Genomic DNA, 23,623 nt, shown 5'->3' with positions numbered 1-23,623 from the left:
GTTGGAGCTCAGCTGGTTCTTCTTCATGAAGAACTCACACTTGGAAACACAAATCATGGAACAGAAACTGTCAGCTCTACTTAGGGAACTGGAGTCTTCAAAGGTATTTCTGCCTCTGTTCCCATGGAATGAATGGGAGCAAAAACACCCTTCCCCAGTTTCTCAAAATGTCGAGCTTGACAGTCACAAACTTCATGGATTCTTTTTCTTAGGAGACTGAATGAGTTGCCACTTTTGGTGTAGTGGGTTACTTAAGGGACATTTTCACCAGAGTCCTGTGATTTGCTGTATGAGAGAACAGGTATAGGAGTACCGTGCTTCCAAAACAAACTGCTGTTTAGCTGGCTGTGCTCCCTTAAGAACTCACTCAGAGTCTTCAAACGTTTTTCTCCTATATTCCCATAGAAATGAATGGGAAAGAAAACACCTTTCTCCAGTTTCACTGCACAACAAGCTGGAAAATGACAGACTTCACAGAACGTTTTTCTTAGGAGACTGAATTATTTACCACTCTTGGAAAAGTGGGGATTTGTGAACTTCTCCAGTTACCAAAGTGATATTTTGAAAAAGCTCACACTTACAAACACAAATAATGGTACAGAAACAATCAGCTCTACCTAAGGAACTGTACTTTTCAAACGTGTTTCAGCCTGTTCTTCCTTAGGAATGAATGGGAGGGAAAATACCCTTCTCCATTTTGCAGCCTATTGTTGTCCATAGGAATAAAGGCAAGAGAAAGAGGTCTTCTAATGTGGGCCTGCAAATTAGCTCAGTTGTTTTAAGTGTCTGCTAAATGAAGCATTCAGGATCTGGATGCTGTGATTCGATTTCCAGATACTCCTGCCTTACCATACCTGTTCTTAGGGCATGCTGAGAAAGCAAATAAATCTTTCTTAACCAATTGCGTTTTGAAAGGGCAGTGCTGTTTTGTAGTTATATACAGGAGAAGGCTTTGGAAAGCCAAGCTTCCCAAAGGACTAGAACTCACCATATTTTCTCCATGAATAACTCACTTTCACAAAAACAAATCATATTGTGGAAGGACTCTGAAATACATGCCTGAGTCAGCCTTACATGGGACTTATACATTAATGACCATAGGAATAAAGGGGAGAGAAACATATTTCCAATTTGGGCCTACACATTAACTCCATCTTTTAAGTGTCTGCTAATCAAAGCACTCAGTCTCAGAATGCTGTGGTGGTATCCCACATCCTCATACATTACCAGACCTGTCCTTAATGCATGCTGAGGCATACCAAAAAAATTTATAAGATCTGTTTCTGTACACGGAGCAGGAAAGCAGGATCTTCAAGTATCCTTTTCCTGAGATGACTGGCAGGTTGGCGGTGTGTGAATGACTGTGTTTTCCAATTCAGTGTTGAACCAGAAGTACTGTTTTTTTTTTCATTATATATGGGAGCAGGCTTAAGAAGGCACAGTGTCTCAACTTGCCCAGAACTAGCCAGGCCTTTCTCCATTAAGAACTCACTCTTCTAAACTCAAATCACACACTAGAAGGAATCAGATATAAAAGTGCAACTCATGTCTCATGCATGTGTTACACTTTCTTACACTTAAGAATAAAGGGGAGTGATTCTCATGGGGGCCTGATCCTTAGCTCAGTTCTTTAAGTGTCTGTTTAAAAAAAGCACTCAGGTACAGAATGCAGAGTTTGAATCACCAAATCTTCATATTTTACCAGTCCTGACCTTAGGGCATCCTGAACCAGCCCAAAAAAGAAAAAATGCAATGCTGCTGGACTTTTTCTACACAAGAAACTACAGGACAGGATCTTCAAGGATACTTTTTCTCAGAAGACAGGCATGTTGGCGAACTGTGAATGACTGCATTTTCAAATTGAATTTTAACTGTAATTAATGTTTGTTGTTATGTATGGGAGCAAGCTTAGGAAGGCCCAGCTTCCCAATGTGCCTAGAACTTACCTAGATTTTCTCCATTAAGAACTCACCCTTCTCAATGCAAATCATGTGGTGCAAGAAATCAGATGTACAGGTATATTTCAGATGTTACACAGGACTCACACATTGTTCTCCATAGGAATAAATGGGAGAGAAAGAGTGATTCTATTGTTTCCCTGCCCATTATGTCAATTGTTTAACTGTCTGTTAAACAAAGCACTAAAGCTCAGGATGTTGTGACCAAATCCCCAGATCCTGAAGCCATAAAAGTCCTTGTCTTAATGCATGCTGAGCCAAAAAATTAAATCATTCTGAACTTTTTCTAGACAACATAAAAGAGGGCAGGATCTTGAAGCATTGCTTTTCTGAGAGTGACATGGCAATTTTGAATCAGTGTGTTTTCCAATTGAATTTTGAAAGAGTAACGCTGTTTGTAGTTATGAATGGGAGAAGTCTTGGGAAGGCTTGCTTCCCAAAGGGTCTAGAACTCACCTAGACTTTCTCCATGAAGAACTCACTCTCATAAATCCAAATCATACTGTAGAAAGACTCAGATACACATGTACGAATCATCTTTACATGAGATTCACACGTGATTGATGATAGGAATGAAGGAGAAGTGTTTCTAATTGGGGCCTACCCATTAGCTCAGTCTTTTAAATGCCTGCTACACAAATCACTTAGTCAAAGGATGCTGTGGTTGTTTCCCCAGATACTCGTGTACTTCTAGACCTGCCTTTTAGGCATGCTGAGAAAAAAAAAGATGCTTCTGAACTGTTTCTGTTCAAGGACCTGGAAAGCAAGATCTTCAAGTATACTTTTTCTAAGGAGACTGGCATGTTGGCGATCTGTGAATGACTGCATTTTCCAATTCACTGTTCAAACGGAAGTACTGTTTTTCATTATATATGTGAGCAGCCTTAGGTAGGCCCAGCTTCCCAAAGCACCTGTAACATACCTTGTCTTCATCCATTAGGATCTCACTCTTCTAAATGCAAATTACATAGTGAAAGGAATGAGATGTACAGGTAAGAGTCAGGTCTCATTTGGGATTCATCCATTGTTGTTCAAAGGAATAGATGGGAGAGAGTGAATCTAACGGGGGCCTGCCCTTTAGCTCAGTTGTTTAAGCGCCTGATGGACAAAACACTCAGGGTCAGATGTTGTGTTGCGATCGCCAGATCCTCATGCCTTACCAGACCAGCCCATAGGACCTGCTAAGCCAGCAAAAGTAAATCTTCTGAAATTTTTCTAGACAACAAACAAAAGGGCAGGATCTTCAAACATACCTTTTCTCAGGAGACAGGCATGTTGGCGATCTATGAATGAGTGAGTATTCCAACTGAATTTTGAACGGGTAGTGCTATTTCTAGTTATATACAGGAGTGGGACTTAGAAAGACCCAGCTTCCCAAAGCACCTAGAACTTACCTGGAATTTGTCCATTAAGAACTCACTCTTTTATGGACAAATTGTATGGTGGAAGGAATCTGATGTACAGATATGAGTCATGTCTCACATGGGACTCACCCATTGTTGTCCATAGGAATAAAGGAGAGAGAAAGAGTGATTCTGATGGGGGCCTGCCCACGAGCTCAGATGTTAAGTGTCTGGTAAACAAAGTACTAAGGCTGAGAATGTTGTCATTTGATCCCCAGATCCGCATGGGTCATCAGATCTGCCCTTAGGTCATGCTGAGCCAGGAAAAATAAATCTTTCTGAACTGTTTCTAGACATCATACAATTGGGCAGGATCTTCAAGCATAATTTTCTGTGGAGAATGGCATATTGGCGATATGTTAATGAGTATGTTTTCCAAATGAATTTTTAATGGGTAGTTCTGTTTGTAGTTACATATGGAAGCAGGCTTACGAAGACCAAACTTCCAAAAGGGTCTAGAACTCACATCAAATTTCTCCATAAAAAAACTCACTCTCATAAATGCAAATCATATGACAGAAGGACTCAGATATATATGTACAAGCCAGTCTTACACAGGACTCATACATTATTGAAGATAGGAAGGAAGGGGAGAGCAAAAGTATTCCTAATTGGGGACTACCCATTAGCTCAGTCTTTTAAATGCCTGCTAAACAAAGCACTCAGTATGAGGATACTGTGGTTGTATCCCCAGATCCTCATGTGTTAATAGGCATTCCCTTTACGCATGCTGAGCCAGATGAAAAAAAAAATTCTTTGTGAACTATTGCTGTATAAAGTCTGGGAAAGCAGGATCTTCAAGGATACTTTTTCTTTTATTTTTTCTTCATTTTTTTTCAAAGTTTTATTGATAAACCGATAGCAATGAGACAGTTTCAAATCAAATCGAAAGTACAGTTTCAACAAATAATACACTGCATACATTCTTCTTAGTGGTTAATTGCTGTACAAGATGCGGACTTGTGATCCTATTTACAAACACCATTAGAACAAATCATTCTATTCATTAAGAGAATGCAACTATATATCTATCCCAACCACTTTGAATACACAGATACAAAATGGACATTCATAGTTATACCCCATTTTTTAAGTTCCGTTATTGAATATTATAGGTGTGTAAACTCAGCAAAATATTCTAAAAGAATCCAGTAGCCCATAATAGCATTGGGTCTTCTGTTTAACTGGCAATGTCAGAAATTATTGACCTGAGTCCCCCACAGCTCAACTTAACAGCATGGCTTTATTTCCTATATTTCGTCTTCATACTTTTCTACTGGATGGTTAAGACCAAGGTAAAGCAGGACCTATGCAACAAGAGTTGTAGCTTTTTGGTCTGAGAAGGTCAGTGAAATGCCCTTTATAAGTTTTTTTTTTTTTTTTTTTGCTCCGAATGCCCTCAGGGGTGGTTTGGCTGGCTGAAGTGTTGGGATCGAACTACAGCAACCTGAGGCTGACAGCTTTGTGGAAGCAGCCACTTAAACAACTAAGCTAAGGCCAGGCCCCCTTCAAGGATACTTTTTCTAAGGAGTCTGGCATATTGGGAATGTGTGACAATGTGTGGTCTCATTGAATGTCCAACACGAAGAATTGTTTTTCATTATATGTGTGAGCAGCTTTAGGAAGGCACAGCTTTGCCACCTGCCTAGAACTTATATGGACATTCTCCATGAAGAACTCACTCTTGTAAATGCAAATAATATGGTGGAAGGAATCTGCTGTACAAGTGCCAGTCAGGTCACATGTGGGACTCACCCATGATTCTCAGTAGGAATAAAGGGGAGAGAAAGTGATACTAATGGGGGACTGCCCATTAGCTTAGTTGTTTAAGTGTCTGCTAAACAAAGCAATCAGGCTCAGGATGCTGTGGTTCGATCCCCAGATCGTCAAGACTTACAAGGCCTGCTGTTAGGGCATAATGAGGCAGCCAACAGTAAAACAAAAAATATCTTTCTCAACTTTTTCTAGACAGTAAACTATATATTAGGAACTTCAGTGATAATATTTCTGATTAGACTGCCATGTTGGCAATCTCTGAATGACTACCTTTTCCCATTCAGTGTTGAACTGGAAGTAATGTTTTTCATTATATATGGAAGCAAGCTTAGGAAGGTGCAGTTTCCCAAAGGGTCTTGAACTCACCTAGAATTTCTCCATGAAGAAATCACTCTCATAAATGCAAATCACAGGGTAGAAGGAATCAGTTATACACGTGCAACATAGATCTTATGAGGGTCTAGACATTATTATCCCTAAGAACAAAGGGGAGAGAAAGTCATTCTAATGAAGACCTGCCCATTAGCTCACTTGTTTAAGTGTTTCCTAAATAAAGAACTCAGGTTCAGGATGCTGTGGATCGATCACCAGATTCTCATGCCTTACTGGTCCTGCCCTTAAGACATGCTGAACAAGCACCAAAAAAAAACCCCAAAAAAAACCTTCTGTATTTTTCAAACAAGAAATTAAATAGCAGGATCTTCATAGACAATTTTTCTCAGGAGACTAGAATGTTAGCGATCTGTGAATGACTGTATTACAGTTGAATGTTCACTGAAATTACTGCTTGGCATTATATATAAGAGCGAACCTAGGAAGGCCCAGCTTCCCACCATTCATAGTACTTATCTGGAAGTTCACCATTAAGAAATCACTCTTCAAAACGCAAATGATTCATGAACAAAAATCAAATCGCACAGGAAAAAGCTGAAAGAATTAACAACTGGGACTTGTTTTTACTGAGAAGTTTTTTCACGTCAAAAGAAATTACCAACCCACAAATTTGGAAAAAAATACTGACAAATAAGTACTAAGAAAAAGGTCTGCTCTCTAGAATTTATAAAGAACTAAAAAACACTAGGGCCCCAAAATTTAAAGACCTAATCCAGAAATGGGCATCCAAGATGAACACACGCTTCTCAGAGGAAGAAATTAAAGAAGCGAATAAATATATGAAAAAATGCTCCACATCACTAGCCATCTGCAAAATGCAAATTAAAACAACATTGAGATATCATCTCACCCCAGAAAGAATGGCTATCATAACAAAATCACCCAAGAACAATTGTTGGAGAGGCTGTGGGAAAAAAGGAACCCTTCTCCACTGCTGGTGGGAATGTAGACTGGTGCAACCATTATGGCAATCAGTATGGAGACTCCTTAGAAAAGGAGTGGAAATCCCATTTAAAACAGCTATTCCTCTACTGGGAATTTTCCCGGAGGATCTGAAAACATCATATCATATTATATGTGTGTCTGTATTTATAGCAGCACAATTTGTGATAGCCAAATCTTGGAAACAACCAAGATACCCATCACTTGAGGAATGCATGAAAAAGATGTGGTATTTTTACACAATGGAGTATTATTCAGCTATTAAGAATGATAAACGCGAATCCTGTACATTGAAGTGGATGCCACTTGAAAATATAAGTGAAATAAACCAGACACACATATGTAAATATCATATAGCTTTCCTAGTATAAGAACTAAAAAGAAGAAAAACAAATAGAAAAATACAATACAAATAAAAGGAAAGCAAGATCTTCAAGACTAACTAATCAAGAGAGGGAAAGAAGAAGAGCTAGGAAACATGAATATGTCAAGCCATACAGTTATATGTAGAAGATGGGCAAGGCAATTATCCTGTAAATCTTCAGAAGATTTTTTAATCTAGAAGTTAATTGGAAAGATTCTCACCTTGACTAACTATATATACTGATATATGTGAACTAAGCTACTGCACTGCAGATGGTAATCTGCAATAGCAGTTTCATTCTTGGAGTGCCTGTCATTCTGTCTTCTGAAAATGGGCTTTTTGTCATGACATGCAAGTTGCTGCTATGCTGTCTCTCGGGTAGATGGTTGTTCAAAAAGAAGGGGGTGGTGAATGAAAGCAAGAGACAGGAAAAGGAATATTGTGGGACTGTCCTGTTCAAGGTTGTATATGCTGAGATTTTTGGACCTATTTGTAAACATAAGATGTATATAATTCTTTATACCTATTTTAAAAATATATTCTAATTTTTAAATGTTTCTTATCATGTTCTGTAGGGACTTAAAGTTCAACATATCAATACTTGATGAAAAATACCTGTTTCATATTATGCCTAAGATGTTTGATATTCATACAGATAGTGAGGTTAAACTTAACAGTCTAGGTTGTATGGTAATAACAATAACCTTGTCTTCTGGATGGTTAACAACCTACGTTTGCAGACCAAAATTAGAGAAAAAAGAGGGCTGCAAGGAAAGCCATCATTTTGGCCCTAGCCTTCCAAGGTCAATTAAGACTCAGGACATATGAGAACTTGTCCTGTAACATCATGTAACTCAGTAGTGTCCCAAATTTTCTGATCAAGGAGATTATGGGGCCAAAGAGGAAAGTGATCGATGATGTAGAGTGTGCCTCAAGAAAGTCACATGGCGAGAAAACATTCTCTCAGGCTTTCACAGAGGGCACATTGGCATAGAGCAGCTTTGTTCATTATTTTGCTTTTTTTTCTAATTTCATTGAGAAACAGATAGCAATGAGACAATTTCAAAACCAATTAATTGTACAGTTTCAATAATTAATACATTGCATTGAATTACCCTGCTTCCCAAAGCAACTGGAGCTTAACTAGCATTTCTCCTTTAAGAACTCACTTCTAGAAATACAAATCCTCAACAAAAACTATTAGCTCTACCTAGAGAACTGGAAGTTTAAAATGTATTTCAGCCTCTATTACCACTAGAATGAATGCAAGAGAAAGAATCCTTCTCCAGTTTCTATGTACAATGAGCTCAGATGCCACCTACTTCAGGGATGCTTTTTCTTAGGAGAATGCATGAGTTGCTACCCTTGACATGATTTGGGATCTGTGAATTACTTCAGTTTACACAGTTATATTTAGGTGGAATTCTGTGTTTTGCTGTGTGCAGGAACAGGATTTGGAATGTGAGACTTTCCACGTGTCTGGAACTTTTCTTGCCTTTCGCCATAAGGAACTTAGTTTTAGAATCACAAATCATAGAGAAGAAACAATAAACTGTGCTTAGGGAATTGGGAACTAAAAAAGAATTACAGCTTCAGTCCCTATGTGAATGAATGGGAGAGAAAGAATCCTTCACCAGTTTCTCTGTACAAACAGCTAGGAAGGCAAGAACTTCAGGGATGCATTTTGTAGGAGATTGCATGAGTTGCCACTCTTGGCATACTTGGTCTCTTTGAATTACTTTATTTTCCAAGTGAAATTTTGACCAGACTTCTGTGTTTCTCTCTATGCGGAAATGGGCTTTGGATTGTCACTTCCCAAAGCTTCTGGTGCTTACCTTGCATTTCTGCCTTAAGAACTCCCTCTTATAAACACAAAACATGCAGTAGAAACCATTAGCTCTGCTTAGAGACCTGGAGGCTTAAAACGTATTACTACCTCAGTTCCCATAGATATGAATGGAAGAGAAACAATCTTTCTCCAGATTCGATGTACAATGAGCTGTAGAGACACAAACTTCAGGGAAGTTTTTCCTTAGAAACCTGAAAAAGTTGCCACTCTTAGCACTCTGGGGCTCTGTGAATTGTTTTGGATTTCCAAAGTGAATTTTTAGCAAGAGTTCTGAGTTTCCCTGCATGTGAGAACAGGTATTGGATAACCCACTTCCCAAACAACATGGAGATTAGCTGCCCTATCTCCCTTAGGAACCCACTCTTTAACCAATCACAGGCTCTGCCTGTGAGACCATCCACCATGCTCTCAAGAACCCTCTAGACCCAGCCCAGTCATGGTATACACATAGAAGAGCTTCTGCTCTGCTACTCACATTGCATCCCTCTGGATGCAACCAAGGCCTAGTGTGTGAGTGAGACCTGTCACTGTGTTCTTAGCACCTCTCTGGACCCCTGCAGTACCAGCCCAGTCCTGGCATGTGAGTGAGACCTTGGGCCACGCTCTCAGGACACCTCAGACCCAGCCCAGACATGACATACAAGCCTGGTGTGAAACTTTGCATCTGAAGTTCCTGAAGAGAGGCTAGGTGCCAGAACCACCCACATAATCCAGGAGGAGTACATCTTGCCACAGGGGCATAGTGGGTTTACATCCATGGGCTGCAGCAGGAAGATGAACAGAGCAGCCAGACCCAAGACAGGCACTTTTGGACAAGTTCACACTTCATAGTTGCATACCTGAATTTCAGTAGATGATAAGATTATAAATGCACCAATGCTCCACATCAAATGTCAGAGAACAGTGCTGTTCAAAATGACAAAGAGAAGGAGCAAAATGTAATCTCAGGCCACAAGCCCACCCAGAACAAATGCAGGAGACGTGAGCATGGAAGAAACTGGGAATCACAACTGAAGACTGAATTAATAACGTCTAAAGTAAACAACAAAAACAGAAATGTGTAGAGGAAATCAGATCAGAAATAATCCCTGAAATATAAAAAGAAATTTCTGAATTAGTAGCATCTGAAGTAAAGAAACAACTGCAGAAATGTATAGAGGAAATCAAATTAGAAATGATCTCTGAAGTAAAAAAGGAAAGGATAATGATTATGAAAGAATAACTGTTTCTAAGGAAGACACTGATTAAAAAATATAGGAGAATAGAAAAACGATGGAATCCTTGAATGAGCAACATAGGAAACAAATAGATCACATGAAGCAGACTCAGAGAGATATACAAAAACTTAAAATCTCAATCACAAGCTGGAAAAACACATTGAATGACAGTGAAGATAGAATTTCAGATTTTGAGAACACTATTGCAGTTTGTGAAAATGTAAGAAAAGATCTTCTAAAAACAACTAGGATACAGAAAAAAATATTTCAACATCTGCAAGACATTGTGAAGATAATGTGAGAGGAATAAGCAGCAATGAGAAAGAAGGAGCCCATACAAATGATACAAAAGGAATTTGGGCAGAAATAATAGCAGAAAACTTCCAAAATATGATGAAACAATCTGGCCTTTAGGTAACTGAAGAATGTGGAACTCTAAAGAACATCAAACCAAATAAAAACACACCCAGATATATAATAATCAAGATCGCAAAAATCAAGCACAAAAACAGTATACTAAAAGCAACTAGAGAAAACAGATCACATTTAAAGAAAAACAACAGAATGAGGCAGAATTCTCTTCACAAACCATGAAGTCAAGAAGAGTATGGAGCATACTACTTCAAGTCTTCTATGGAAACAATTCCACTCCAGACTACTATACGCTGCAAAACTCTCTGTCAAATTTGATGAAGAAGTGAAATACGTTTATGACAAAGAATTTCATGATGGATGACAGAGCCAAACCTACACACACTACTAAAAGATAATCTAGAGAGGGACCAAATACGACCAGAACATGAATAAGAACAAAAAGAACACAACAAATAGGGCAAACAATGAAACAGGAGAAAAAGGAATAAACAACAATAGGTAAGTAACATGTCAATCGTGAGTTAATACATCTCAAGTATAACCATCAATGTAGATGGACTCAATTCACCAATGAAAAGAAATAGACTGGCACCGTGGATTAGGAAGCAAAATGCAATGATATACTGTATACAAGAAACACACTTAACTCATAAAAAATTCATAGGCTGAACATCAAAGGATGGGAAACAATACTACATAACCCAATACCTGAGAAAAAAAGCAGGGGCAGTAATCTTTTTCGCAACCAGTTTCAACTTCAAACTAAAATGATCAAATGAAATACAGAATACTACTACAATCTGGTTAGGGGGAAATCCAGAGGAAAAAGTAATACTCACAAATCTGTACACACCAAACACGGGAGCACACAAACATAAACTTCTTAGTTCTTTATAAATTCTAGAGAGTACACCGTTGTCTGAGTGCTTGTCAAGATATTTTCAAAATTTGTGGTTTGTCTTTTCACTTTGTTGGTAATTTCTTTTGACGTGCAAACACTTCTCAATAAAAGTAGGTCCCACTTGTTAATTCGTTCCAGTATTACCATGCGATTTGATTTTTGTTCATGAACTCTTTGCCTACCCCTATGTCTTCCAGAGGTCCTCCTACTTTCTCTTCCAGAAAACTTAGTGTTTCTGTTCTAATGTTTACATACTTAATCCATTTTGATTTTAGCTTAGTGCATGGTGATAGACCTGGGCGAAGTTTTAGTTTTACACATGTAGCGAGCCAGTTTTTCAGGACCGTTTGTAAAAGAGACTACCTTTCTAGCAGTAAGAATGTTAGGCGCCTTTGTCAAAGATAAGGTGGTGGAATAAGTTCCTAAAGGCTTCTGCAACTTCTAATTTATTCTACTGATGCTCAGGTCTCTTTTGTTTCCAGTGCCATGCTGATTTTATCACAGTAGCCTTGTAGTATAATTTCAAGTCATGAATTTCAATGATTCCTATCTTGTCTTTGTTGCTCTGGATTGCCTTTGCTATTCTAGGGCTTTTCTGGTTCCAAATAAATTTTAAGAATGATTTCTCAGGGCTGGTTAGATGACTCAGTAGAATAAGCACTTTGCTGGCAAGTGCAAGGGCCCGAGTTCAATCCCTAGTTCCAAAAACAAAAAAAAATGAATGATTTCTCTAGGTCTGTGAGGTATGTTGTTTACAGTTTGATAGGGATTGCATTAAATTTGTGTAGCAATTTTGGGAGAATGGCCATCTTCACAATGTTGGTTTTTCCTATCCAGGAACAGGAAATATCTTTCCATTTTCTGAAATCCTCCACAATCTATTTTTTCAGAGTACTGTAATTGTCCTTGAAAAGACCTTTGGCTTCTTTAGTTAGATAATTCCAATGTATTTCATTTTGCTCAGTGTTACTGTAAAATGTATTGTTTGTCTAATTTCCCTGTCAATGTGTTTGTTATCTGTGTAGAGGAATGCTGTTGACTTTTAGGTATTGACTTTGCATCTTGCCAACCTACTTAATTTGTATATCAATTAGCTTCTTGGTGGAGTTTTTTAGGGTTTCCAAGTAAAGTATCATGTCATCTGTAAATAATGATAATTTAACTGCTTCTTTACCTATTCTTATTCTTTTTATTTCTCTCTTTTGTCAAAGAGCTGTAGTTAATGATTCCAGAACTATAATTAATGAGAGGGGGAATAGAGGTCATCCTTGTCTTGTACCAGATCTGAGAGCAAAAGATTTCAGGTTTTCCCCATTTAGAATTATATTAGCTCTTAGGTTTTCATAGATGGCTTTCATCAAATTAAAGTAGAGGCCATCTATTCCAATTTTCTGTAGGACTTTGAACATGAATGAGTGTTGGACTTTGTCAAAAGCCTTTTCTGCATCAATGGAGATGACGATGTGGTTTTTAGTTTTCACTCTATTGATATAATGTATTACATTTGTAGATTTGTGAATATTGAACTATTCTTGCATCCCTGGGATGAATCCTACCTGGTCATGGTGTATGATCTTCTTGATGTTTTGCTGTATTCTATTTGCTAGAATTTTATTGAGGAGTTTCACATCTATGTTCATGAGGGAGATCGGCCTGTAGTTCTCTTTCTTAGTTGCGTCTTTCCCTGGTTTTGGTATCAGCATAATACTTGCCTCCAGGAATGATTTTGAGAGGATTGCTTCTTTTTCAATTTCATGGAAGATTCTGAGGAGTATAGGGACTACATCTTCTGTAAATTTCTTGTAGAATTCAGCTGTGAATCCATCTAGACCTGGACATTTTCTGTCGGTAGGTTTTTAATTACATCTCGTATTTCATTGGCTATTATTGGGCTATTGAGTGTGGTTATATTTTCTTGATTCAGTTTTGGTAATTTGTACCATTCTAGGAATCTTTCCATTTCATCTGTGTCTCCTGTTGTGTGAGGGTAAAGTTTCTCAATGTAGCTGTTGATAATCTTCTGAATTTCCACTGGGTCTTTGGTGATTACACCCGTTTCAATCCTTATGAATTGTATTTGATTTTTTCTTTCCTCTTTTTGATGAGGTTAGCTAGGGGCTTGTCTATTTTATTTAATCTTTCAATCAATCAGCTTTTTGATTCGTTAATTCTTTGAGCTGTTTTTGTCTTACTGAATTAATTTCTGCTCTAATCTTTATGATTTCTTCCCATCTTTTAGCTCAGGGTTTGGTTTGCTCTTCCTATACTAGGTGTTGGAGGTGCAACACTAGGGTTTTTATTTGTTCCTGTTCTGTTTTCCCAGTGTGTGAGTTCACAAATATAAATTTCCCTGTGAGAACTTCTTTCATCGCATCCTATTAATTCCGATAAATTGTGCTTGAATTTTCTTATATATTGTTGAATTTCTTGTGTAATTTCATCTCTGCCCATTTGATTGCTGAGGAGGATGTTGTTTAATTTCCATGTATTTATGTGGTTTTTCTGTTTTCTTTTCTCGTTTATTTCCGGTTGCATTGCACAGTGGTCAGATAATGTGCATGGTATAATTTCTGTTTTCTTGCATGTACTTAAGCATAACCTATGGACTATTATGTAGTCTATTTTAGAAAATGACACATGTGGAGCTGAAAAAAATATGTATTCAGCTGTGATTGGGTGAAACACTTTTTATATGTCAACTAAGTTCATTTGTTCCAAGCTCTGGTTCAGTTCTGCTACTTCTTTGTAAATGTTTTGTCTCCTTACCTATATTTTTGGGATAAGGGGATGTTAAGGTCTCCTATTAAGATTGTGGTATTGGATATTACATTTTTCATGTCAATTAAGATTTGTTTTATATAGTCAGGTGCTCCCATGTATGGTATGTACACATTTATGGGTGTTACCTCTTCCTCGTGAAATTTTCCCCTAAGCAATATATACTGGCCTTATTTATTTCGTGTGATCACTCTTGGTTTCAAGTTGAGACACTGTGAAAACAGGATTGCTACCCCTGCTTTTTTCTGAGGTGCTGGGGCATTTATTATTGCTTTCCATCATTTGACTTTCAGTCTATGAATTTCTTTATAAATTAACTCTGTTTCTTGTATACAGCATATCGTTGGGTTTTGTTTCCTAATCCACTATGCCAGTCTATTTCTTTTAATTAGTGAACTGAGTCCATTTATATTGATGGTTATAATTGAGATGTATTGATTTACAATCAACATGTTATTTACCTGCTGTTGTCTATTCCTTTTTCTCCTGTGTTTAATTCTTCAACCTATTTAGTGGGTTCCTTCTGTTCTCATTCATGAAGTTCTGATCATTTTGGTCCATCTGCAGAACATCTTTTAGTAGTGCGTGTAGAGTTGGTTTGTAATCAAGAAAGTCTTTAGTTGTTCTTTGTCATGGAAATATTTCACTTCTCCATCAAACTTGAAAGAGAGTTTTGCAGGGTATAGTAGTCTGGACTGGAATTTTTTTCATAGCGGTCTTGAAGTACTCTGCTCCATACTCTTCTTGGATTCATGTTTTGTGAAGAGAAATCTGCCATTATTATGATGGGTTTTCCTTTAAATTTGATCCTCAGAAGCCCATATGTTACAGATGAAGTTAAGCAATATCTATAAGAGGCTAGGGAGGTGGCTCAGTGGAATATGCACTTCCCTGACAAGCACAAGGGCCTGAGTTCAATCCCTGGTTCCTCAAAAAAAAATCTGCTATGCAACAAAAATTCAAGCACAACTGACAGAAATTTATGGGATGCGAAGATAGCAGTTCTTAGAAGAAAATTTATAGCACTGAACTCACACATTAGGAAAAAAAGAAAAGGAAAAATAAATACTATAATGCTGCACCTCAAGCTCCTAGAAAAAGAATAGGGGTTTTTTGAGCTTGAGTGCCGAGGATTGCAGACCAGAGCGGGCCCAACCTTGTTGCCTTATCACAATGACCACTGTGGCAAAGACCGTGGACAGCGTGCAGTCCCTAGCTGTGCCCAGAGGTGGCCCGCCCGCAGATACAAAAACTCTAGCTACTTCTAAGAGCCTGTTACCTGTTAAATTAAAAAAGTCATCACTTCCAGAAATCTTCATTCCAGCAGTGAGACTACGAAAATCATCAAAGCAAAACAGGAGAATGGGCAGATGCAAGTTGCTGAATCCTGCAGTAAGAGGAACTTCAGAAAGAGCTGCAAGCCATTGAGGGAACAAAAATCAGAGGAAGAGCTAAAAGATAAGAACCAGCTTTTAGATACTGCCAACAAGAAGTTGCACCAGAAGTTGATTAAAACTCAGGGAGAGCTGAAGGACGTGACCCAGAAAGTGGAGCTGCTGGAGAAGTTTGGGGAAAATTGTTTAGCAGTTTTAGAGAGCAAAGGCCTCAATCCAGGCAGTGACACCGTGGCATCGCAGCAGGAACCTTCTACAAATCATGAGGACTCTGTGTTGCTGTTAGAATCTTTGCAAGATGAGTTGGAGCTATTTAATGAAACTGCCAAGAAACAATTGGAAGAGTTACAGGCCTTAAAAGTAAAGTTGAAGATAAAAGAAGAAAGGACCCAATTCCTAGAACAGCAAAACTTATATAAGCATCAAGTTACTGATTTTACAAAAGTCCTGGAGGAAATAGACCAGCTATTAGAAAAGTAATAAAAAGAAATTGGCCAGATGGCTCCTTCTTGGGGATGAACTCCCAGAGGAAGCCACTTAGGACATGTGCTGAGCCACGGTCTTCCAGGACTGCATATTCCCAGAGTGAAACAGTTTGTGCAGACAGATTAGGGCAGTTTATTGCTGGAAGAGCAGTTCCTCCTTTAAGCAGGTTTCTTCGTCTTTGGATTGGTCCACTCTGCTGAGCCTCACAGTGGATAACAGAGGCTTCAAGAGGGAGACCTGAGAGGTGGACTCCAAGGCTACGACAGCACTGATCAGGAGACTGAAGCCAGGCACAGTGGCGCACATCTGTGATCCTGCACTGAGGAGGCTGAGGCAGGCAGAGGTTCACTGGAGCCAAGGAGTTCAGGATGAGCCTTGCAACACAGCAGGATGCCAGCGGAACAAACAAATCAATCAGGAAGCTAAACCAGCCACATGGAAGGACTATAAATAGAAAACTGCATCTGCCTTAAGCAAGTGATCTTTCTTGGGTAGTAATGTTAGAAGGTGTTTGGTAATAACTGTACCAAAGCTCTACACCAATGATCAGAGGACAGTACTAAACAGAAACCAATATTTCACTCTCAATCAAGAGAGGGCAAATCCTTGGGATGCACATAAAACAAGACTCTTTAACACAGAAGAGATACCTAAAGAACAGAGGCTCTGATCATAGTGATATAGATAACTACTATCAAACTTTCACAAAAAATTACAAAAATAAAATTTTTTTCTCTGAAATATGAAATAAAAAAGAGAAGGAGAAACGTGCATTCTAGGCACTGAGCCCACCCAGAACAAATGCAGGAGACACTAGCATAGAAAAAATTGGAAGTCACACAGCTGAGATCTCTGGAAAAAATACCATTTGAAGTAAGGAAATAACATCAGAATGGTATAGAGAAAATCAGTAATAATCTCCAAAGTAAAAAAAAAAGGAATGATAACTATACTGTAACAATTGCTAAGTGTTTCTAATGGAGGCACTAATTTAAAAAAATAAAGAACAAAACAATGATTGAAACTTTGAATGAGCTATTTAGAAAAGAAATAGAGTGTATGAAGCAGATTAAAAGAGATATTCTACAGATTAAAAGCTTCAGTAAAAGTTGGTAAAACAGCCTGAATGAAGGTGAAGATCAACTTTCACACTTTGAAGATACTGTTGCAGCTGGTGAAAAGGTAAGAAAAGATCTCTTAAAAACAACTAGGATGCAGGAAATGATAATTCAAGGCTGCAAGACAATGCAAAGATGAACAGCATAAGACTAATAAGCACCAATGAGACAGGAGGAGTCAACACAAATTATATAAAAAGAATATGGGCAGAAGTAACAGCAGAAAACTTCCAAAATATGTATGCACCAAATATGGGGGCACCCAACTATATAAGACAAATCTTAATGGACATGAAAAATTTAATATCTAATACCACAATATCAACAGGAGAACTTAACAACCCCTTATGGCCAAAAGATAGGTCAAGCAGATAGAAAATTTGCAAAGAGGTAGCAGAACTGAAACAGAACTTTGGAACAAACTGTCTTAGTGGATATAAAGAGTGCTCCATCTAGCAACATTTGAATATACTTTGTTTTCAGCTCCACATGGGACATTTTCTAAAATAGACTACATACTAGTTCATAGGTCATGCCGAAATGTATGCAAGATAATAGAAATTATCCCATGCATATTACCTGACCACACTACAATGAAACTGGAAATTAATAACAAAAGAAATCACAAAAAACCCATGAACACATGAAAATTAAATAACACTCTCCTGAACAACAAATGGATTACAGACCAAATTAAACAGGAAATTAAACAATATCTACAATACAAGGAAAATTCAAGTAAACCTTATCAGAATTGGTGTAATATAATGAAAACAGTTCTTAGAAGGAAATTTGTAGCTGTGAACTAACACATTAGGAAAACAGAATGAGAACAAATAAATACCCTAATGCTTCACCTTTAGAGTCCAGAAAAAGAAAAACAAGCCAAGCCCAAGGGCCAGAGACAGGAAGAAATCATAAAGGGTGGAGCACAAATTAATGCAATTATGACAAAGAAAACAATAGAAAGAATTAACAAAACAAAAAGCTGTTTCTTTGACACAATAAATAAAATAGATAAACTCTTAGCTAACCTCATCAAAAAAAGGAGAGAAAAATTCAAATTCAATAATAAGGAATGAAAAGGGTGAAATTACAACAGACAGAATGGGAATTAAGAAGATCTTCAATACCTATTTGGAAAACCATTACACTCACAGAAACGAAGACACAGAAGAACTGGTCAGATGTCTAGATAGGTACAAATTACTAAAACATAATCAAGAAGATATATGAACTCTGAATACCCAAATAGCAGCTAATGATATTGAAACTGTAATTAAAGAAAAAAACTAACTGAGAAACAAAAGACCGGGTGCTGATGGATTTATATCTGAATTCTTCAAGAAATTTAGAGAAGACATAATGCCCATACTCCTAAATAATTTCAAGGAAACTGAAAAGGAATCAATACATCAAAAACCATTAATAATTTTTTAAAAATTAAAAACAAATCCATCTCCTCTTGTTCTCTACAAGGAACTCGATGGAAGAATTTTCCAGTATTTCCGAAGAGACTCGCCTGCTGGTGATGTATTCATGAATGCGTTTTCCAGTTGAACTGGGGAAAGGAAGTCCTGTGGGGGCTGTCTCGGGGAAAAGATTTTGGAGCGCCCCCTTTGCCAAGGGCCTAAACCATCTTGGCTTTTTCTCCAGCAAAGATTCACCCTTTGAAACTGAAATCCTTCGATGGAGAGAATGAGAAGCACCTGGGGATTTCAGGCCTGGCACAACTGGGTCCCATTGTGGCCTTTAAAGAGCAAGGGCTGAGCAAGTGTATTTGAGTCGGGGGCCTGGCCCTAGCTCAGTTTTTAAGTGGCTGCTTCCACAAAGCTGTCAGCCTCTGGTAGCTGTAGTTCAATCCCCGTAACACTCCAGCCAGCCAAAAGTGCCCTGAAGGCATTCAAGGAGCCCCAAAAAAATACTTCTTGCATTTTTTCTAGAAAAACTTGGAGCGGGCGCCTGGAACTTCAAGGAGAATGTTTTCTCAGGGACCGGGCATGGATTACATGGTGATGGGTGAGGTAGCCAAAGGAATTTGGACCAGAAATTTAATTTTTGCCGTTAGACAGGAGCATCATTAGGAAGGCCCAGCTTCAGAAAATCCCTAGCGTTTAGCTGGACTTTCTCCTCATAGAACTCAGCCTCCGAGTTCTACGAGAAGAAAGATCTCTTTTTCTCATATCATAGGTTAAATCCGTCATTTCTGCATGGAACGGTGAATGCCTACACTAGACTGGAGAATTGGGTCCGGAGCAGTAAAGGGGAGAGAAAGAGCCTATGGAATTCTGCTGTGGCTGTGTCCTGATGTCCCGCTGAGCCTATTGATTCAGAGCACTGTGATTCAGGAGGCTGTGTTTCAAATCCCTGTTCCTTGAGCCTTACCACTATTAATTTAAATAATTTACAATAATTTTTTTGGCAGAACCAGGAAGTAAACTCAGACCCTTTCCCTTGCCAGGGAAGTGCTGATAACTCTGAGCTAACTCCTCGGCCCATTAAATTTAATTTTTTAAAAATAATTTGTTTAATTTTTAAGAAAATTAAAAATAAATCAATCTCCTTTTGTTCACTCCATGGAACTTGATGCAAGAATTTACCAGTATTTCTGAGGAGACTCGCCTGCTGGTGATGTATTCATGAATGTGTTTTCCAGTTGAATTGGGGAATGAAGTCCCTTTGGGGGCTATCTAGGGGAAAAGGTTTCACCAAGGGCCTAGACCATCTCGGGAATATTCCCCGCAAAGATTCCCCCTTGGAAACTGAAATCCTATGGTGGAGAGAATGAGATACACCATTGGATTTCTGGCCTGGCTCATCTGGGTCCAATTTTGACCATTAGGAAGAAAGGACAGAGCAAGTGTGTTGTATGCGTGGGCCTGGCCCTAGCTCAGTTCTTTAAGTGACTGCTTCCACCAAGCTGTCAGCCTCCGGTTGCTGTAGTTCAATCCCCACAACACTCCAACCCTCCAAAAGTGCCCTGAAGGCATTTAAGGAGCCAAAAAATCCCTTATTCTATTATTTTTTCTAGAAAAACTGGGAGTGGGAGGCTGGAACTTTAGGGAGAATGTTTTCTCAGGTCCCGGGCATGGATTACATGGTGATGGGTGAGGTAGCCAAAGGAATTTGGACCAGAAATTTAAATTTTGTCATTAGACTTGAGCATCCTTAGGAAGGTCCAACTTCAGAAAATCCCTAGCATTTAGCTGTAATTTCTCTTCATAGTCTGAGTTCTACGAGGAGAAAGATCTCTTTATCTCATACCATAGCTTAAAACCATCCATTGTACATGGAATGGTGAATGCCTTCACTAGACTGGCGAATTAGGTCCCGTAGCAGTAAAGCGGAGAAAAAGAATCTTCCAAATTCTGCTGTGCCTGTGACCTGATGTCCTGCCGAACCTATTGATTCAGAGAACTGCGATTCAGGAGGCTGTGTTTCAAATCCCTGTTCCTTGAGCCTTACCACTGTTAATTTAAATAATTTAATTTTTTTTTTTTTGCAGAACCAGGAATTGAACTCAGGTCCTTGCCCTTGCCAGGGAAGTTCTCATTCCACTGAGCCATCTCCCCATCCCACTAAAATAAATTTTTAAAAAATGATTCTTTTTTAATTTTTAATACAATTAAAATAAAACCCATCTCCCCTTGTTCTCTACATGGAACTCGATGGAACAATTTCCACAAAACTATTTCCGAGAAGACTTGCCTGCTGGTGATGAATGTGTTCTCCAGTTGAATTGGGGACTGGAAGTCCTGTTGGAGGCTGTCTAGGGGAAAACTTTTAGGAGGGTACCCTTCGCCAAGAGCCTAGACCAGCTCGGGGGTTTCTCCACTAAAGATTCACCCTTGGAAACTGACATCCTATGGTGGAGAGAATGTGCTACACCCTGGGGCTGTGAGACCTGGCACAGTTGGGTTCTACTGTGACCCTGAAGAAGAACATCCTCAGCAAGTGTGTTTTAGTCAGGAGCAAGGCCCTAACTCAGTTCTTTAAGTGCCTGCTTCCACAAGGCTCTCAGCTTCAGGTTGCTGTAGTTCAATCCCCACAACACTCCAGCCAGCCAAAAGTGCCCTGAAGGCATTCGAGGAGCAAGAAAAAAATTTGTTATTCTATTTTTTTCTAGAAAGTCCTGGGTGTGGGTGGCTGTAACTTCTGTTAGAATGTTTACTCAGGGAACGGGTGCAGGTTACATGGTGAATGGGTGAGGAATTCAATTTTTTCCTGGAGACTGGAGCAGCCATTTCAAGGCCTAGCTTCTGAGAAGGCTTAGCATTAAGCTGGAATTTCTTCTCTTAGAACTCAACCTTGGAGGTGAGTTCTAACAGGAGAAAGATTTCTTTTACTCATAACAGAGCTTTGAAACCATCATTTCTACATGAAACGGTGAATGCCTTCATTAGACTAACGAATTGGGACTTGTAGCAGTAAAGAGGAAAGAAAGAGCCTTTCGAATTCTGCTGTGCCCGGTAGCTGAGGTCCTGCCGAGCCTGTTGTGTCAGAGCACAGAGATTCAGGAGGCTGTGTTTCGAATCGCTGTTCCAAGAGCCTTACCACAATTCAATTAAAATAATAAAAAAAATATTTTTTTTTGCAGAACCAGGAATTGACCTCAGGCCCTTGCCCTTGCCAGGGAACTGCTCATTCCACTGAGCCAACTCCCCGACCCACTAAAGTGAATTTTTAAAAAATTATACTTTTTTATTTTTAATACAATGAAAATAAAACCAATATCCCCTTGTCCTATGCATGGAACTCAATGGAAGAATTTTCCATGAAAGTATTTCCGAGGAACTTGCCTGCTGTTGATGAATGCGATCTCCAGTTGAATAGGAGGCCAGAAGTCCATTTGGGGGCTGTCTAAGGGAAAAGGATTAGGTGGATTCAACTGCAACATTTGTTTTCTAAGTGTGAGTTCTTAATGCAGAAGAGCCAGCTAAGCTCCAGATTCTTTGGGAAGCAGAGTACTCCAGTGCCTGCTACTCTATACAGTGAAACAGAATACTGGAAAACATCACTTTTGTAACTAAACTACTTCAAAGATATATGCTGTGAAAAGAGGTGCAAATCATTTAGTCTCTTAAGGAAAAGGATCAGTGAAGTTTGGGAATATCCTGCTGGAGGTGAAGAGAAACTGCAGAAGGTTGTTCATTCTCTCATTCATTCCTACAGGCAAAGAGCCAAAAACATGTTTCTAAACTCCAGTGCCCTGAGGAGAGCTGCTTGTTTCTACTGCATGATTTGTGTTCTTAAGTGTGAGTTCATAATGCAGAAGAGCCAGATAACCTCCAGGTTCTTTGGCAAGCAGGGCACTCCAATACCTGTACCTGTATACGGCGCATCACAGAAATCTGGCTAAACTGTCACTTTTGTAAGTAAAGTACTTCACAGTTCCGCGCTCTGCAAACAGTGGCACATAATTCAGTCTCCTAAGAGAAAGCATCCTTGAAGTTTGTGACTTTCCATCTGGAGGTTCAGAGATCCTGCAGAAGCTTGTTCTCCCTCATATTCATTCCTATGGGCAAAGAGCCAAAAACATATGTCGAGACTCCAATGCCCTGAGGAGACCTACTTTTTTCTACTGCAGGATTTATTTTCTAAGTGTGTGTTCTTAATGCAGAACAGCCACCTAAGCTCCAGCTTCTTTGGCAAGCAGGGCACTACAAAGCCTGTTCCTGTAAACGGCGCAGCACAGCACTCTGTCTAACACATCACTTTTCTAATTAAAGTACTTCACAGTTCAGCGTTCTGCAAACTGGCAAATCATTCAGTCTCTTAGAGAAAGCATCCAAGAAGTTTGTGACTTTCCAGCTGCAGGCGCAGAGAAACTGCAGAAGATTGTTCTCTCTCCCATTCATTCCTATTGGCAAAGAGACACAAGCATTTTTTCTAGACTCCAGTGCCCTGAGGAGAGCTGCTTATTTCTACTGCATGATTTTTGTTTCTAAGAGTGCTTTCTTAGTGCAGAAGAAAGAGCTAAGCTTCAGGTTCTTTGGCAATCAGGGCACTCAAATGCCTGTTCCTGTATACTGCGCAACACAGAACACTGGCTAAAACATCACTTTTGTACCTAAAGTACTTCGCAGTTCCGAATTCTGGAAACAGTGGCACATAATTCATTCTTCTAAGAGAGAGCCTCCGTGAACTTTGTGACTTTCCAGCTGGAGGTGCAGAGGAACTGCAGAAGGTTGTTCTCTCTCACATTCATTTACTATGGACAAAGAGACACAAACATATTTTGAGACTCCAGTGCCCTGAGGAGAGCTGTTTGTTTCTACTGAATGATTTTTATTTCTGTGTGAGCTCTTAATGAAGAAGAGCCAGCTAAGCTCCAGATTCATTGGAAAGTAGCTCACTCCAATGCCTCTTCCAGTATATGGCACAACACAGTACTCTGCCTAAAACGTCACTTTTTTAACAGAAGTACTTAACAGTTCCACGTTGTGCAAACAGTGGCAAATCATTCAGTCTCCTAAGAGACAGCATCCGTGAAGTTTGTGACTTTCCAGGTGGAGTTGCACACAAACTGCAGAGGGTTGTTCTGTCACTTTTTCATTCCAATGGGCAAAGAGCCACAAAGACGTTTCTAGACTCCAGTGCCTAAGGAGAGCTGCTTGTGTCTACTGCATGATTTGTGTTTCTAAGTGTGAGTTCTTAATGCAGAAGTGC

At 39.1% G+C, this 23,623-nt stretch overlaps 1 pseudogene; it reads left to right on the top strand.

Annotated features, from left to right (window-relative positions):
- The window catches only part of LOC101588620, a 39,670-nt pseudogene extending 23,821 nt beyond the window's left edge, over positions 1-15,849 (top strand).
- The last annotated feature ends 7,774 nt before the right edge of the window (positions 15,850-23,623 follow it).

The sequence above is a fragment of the Octodon degus genome, unplaced genomic scaffold (assembly GCF_000260255.1).
Source record: "Octodon degus isolate 3935 unplaced genomic scaffold, OctDeg1.0 scaffold00581, whole genome shotgun sequence".
NCBI classification, from domain to species: Eukaryota; Metazoa; Chordata; class Mammalia; order Rodentia; family Octodontidae; genus Octodon; species Octodon degus.
Note: the sequence above shows the minus strand (reverse complement) of the source record. Positions and strands in the feature narration are given on the sequence as shown.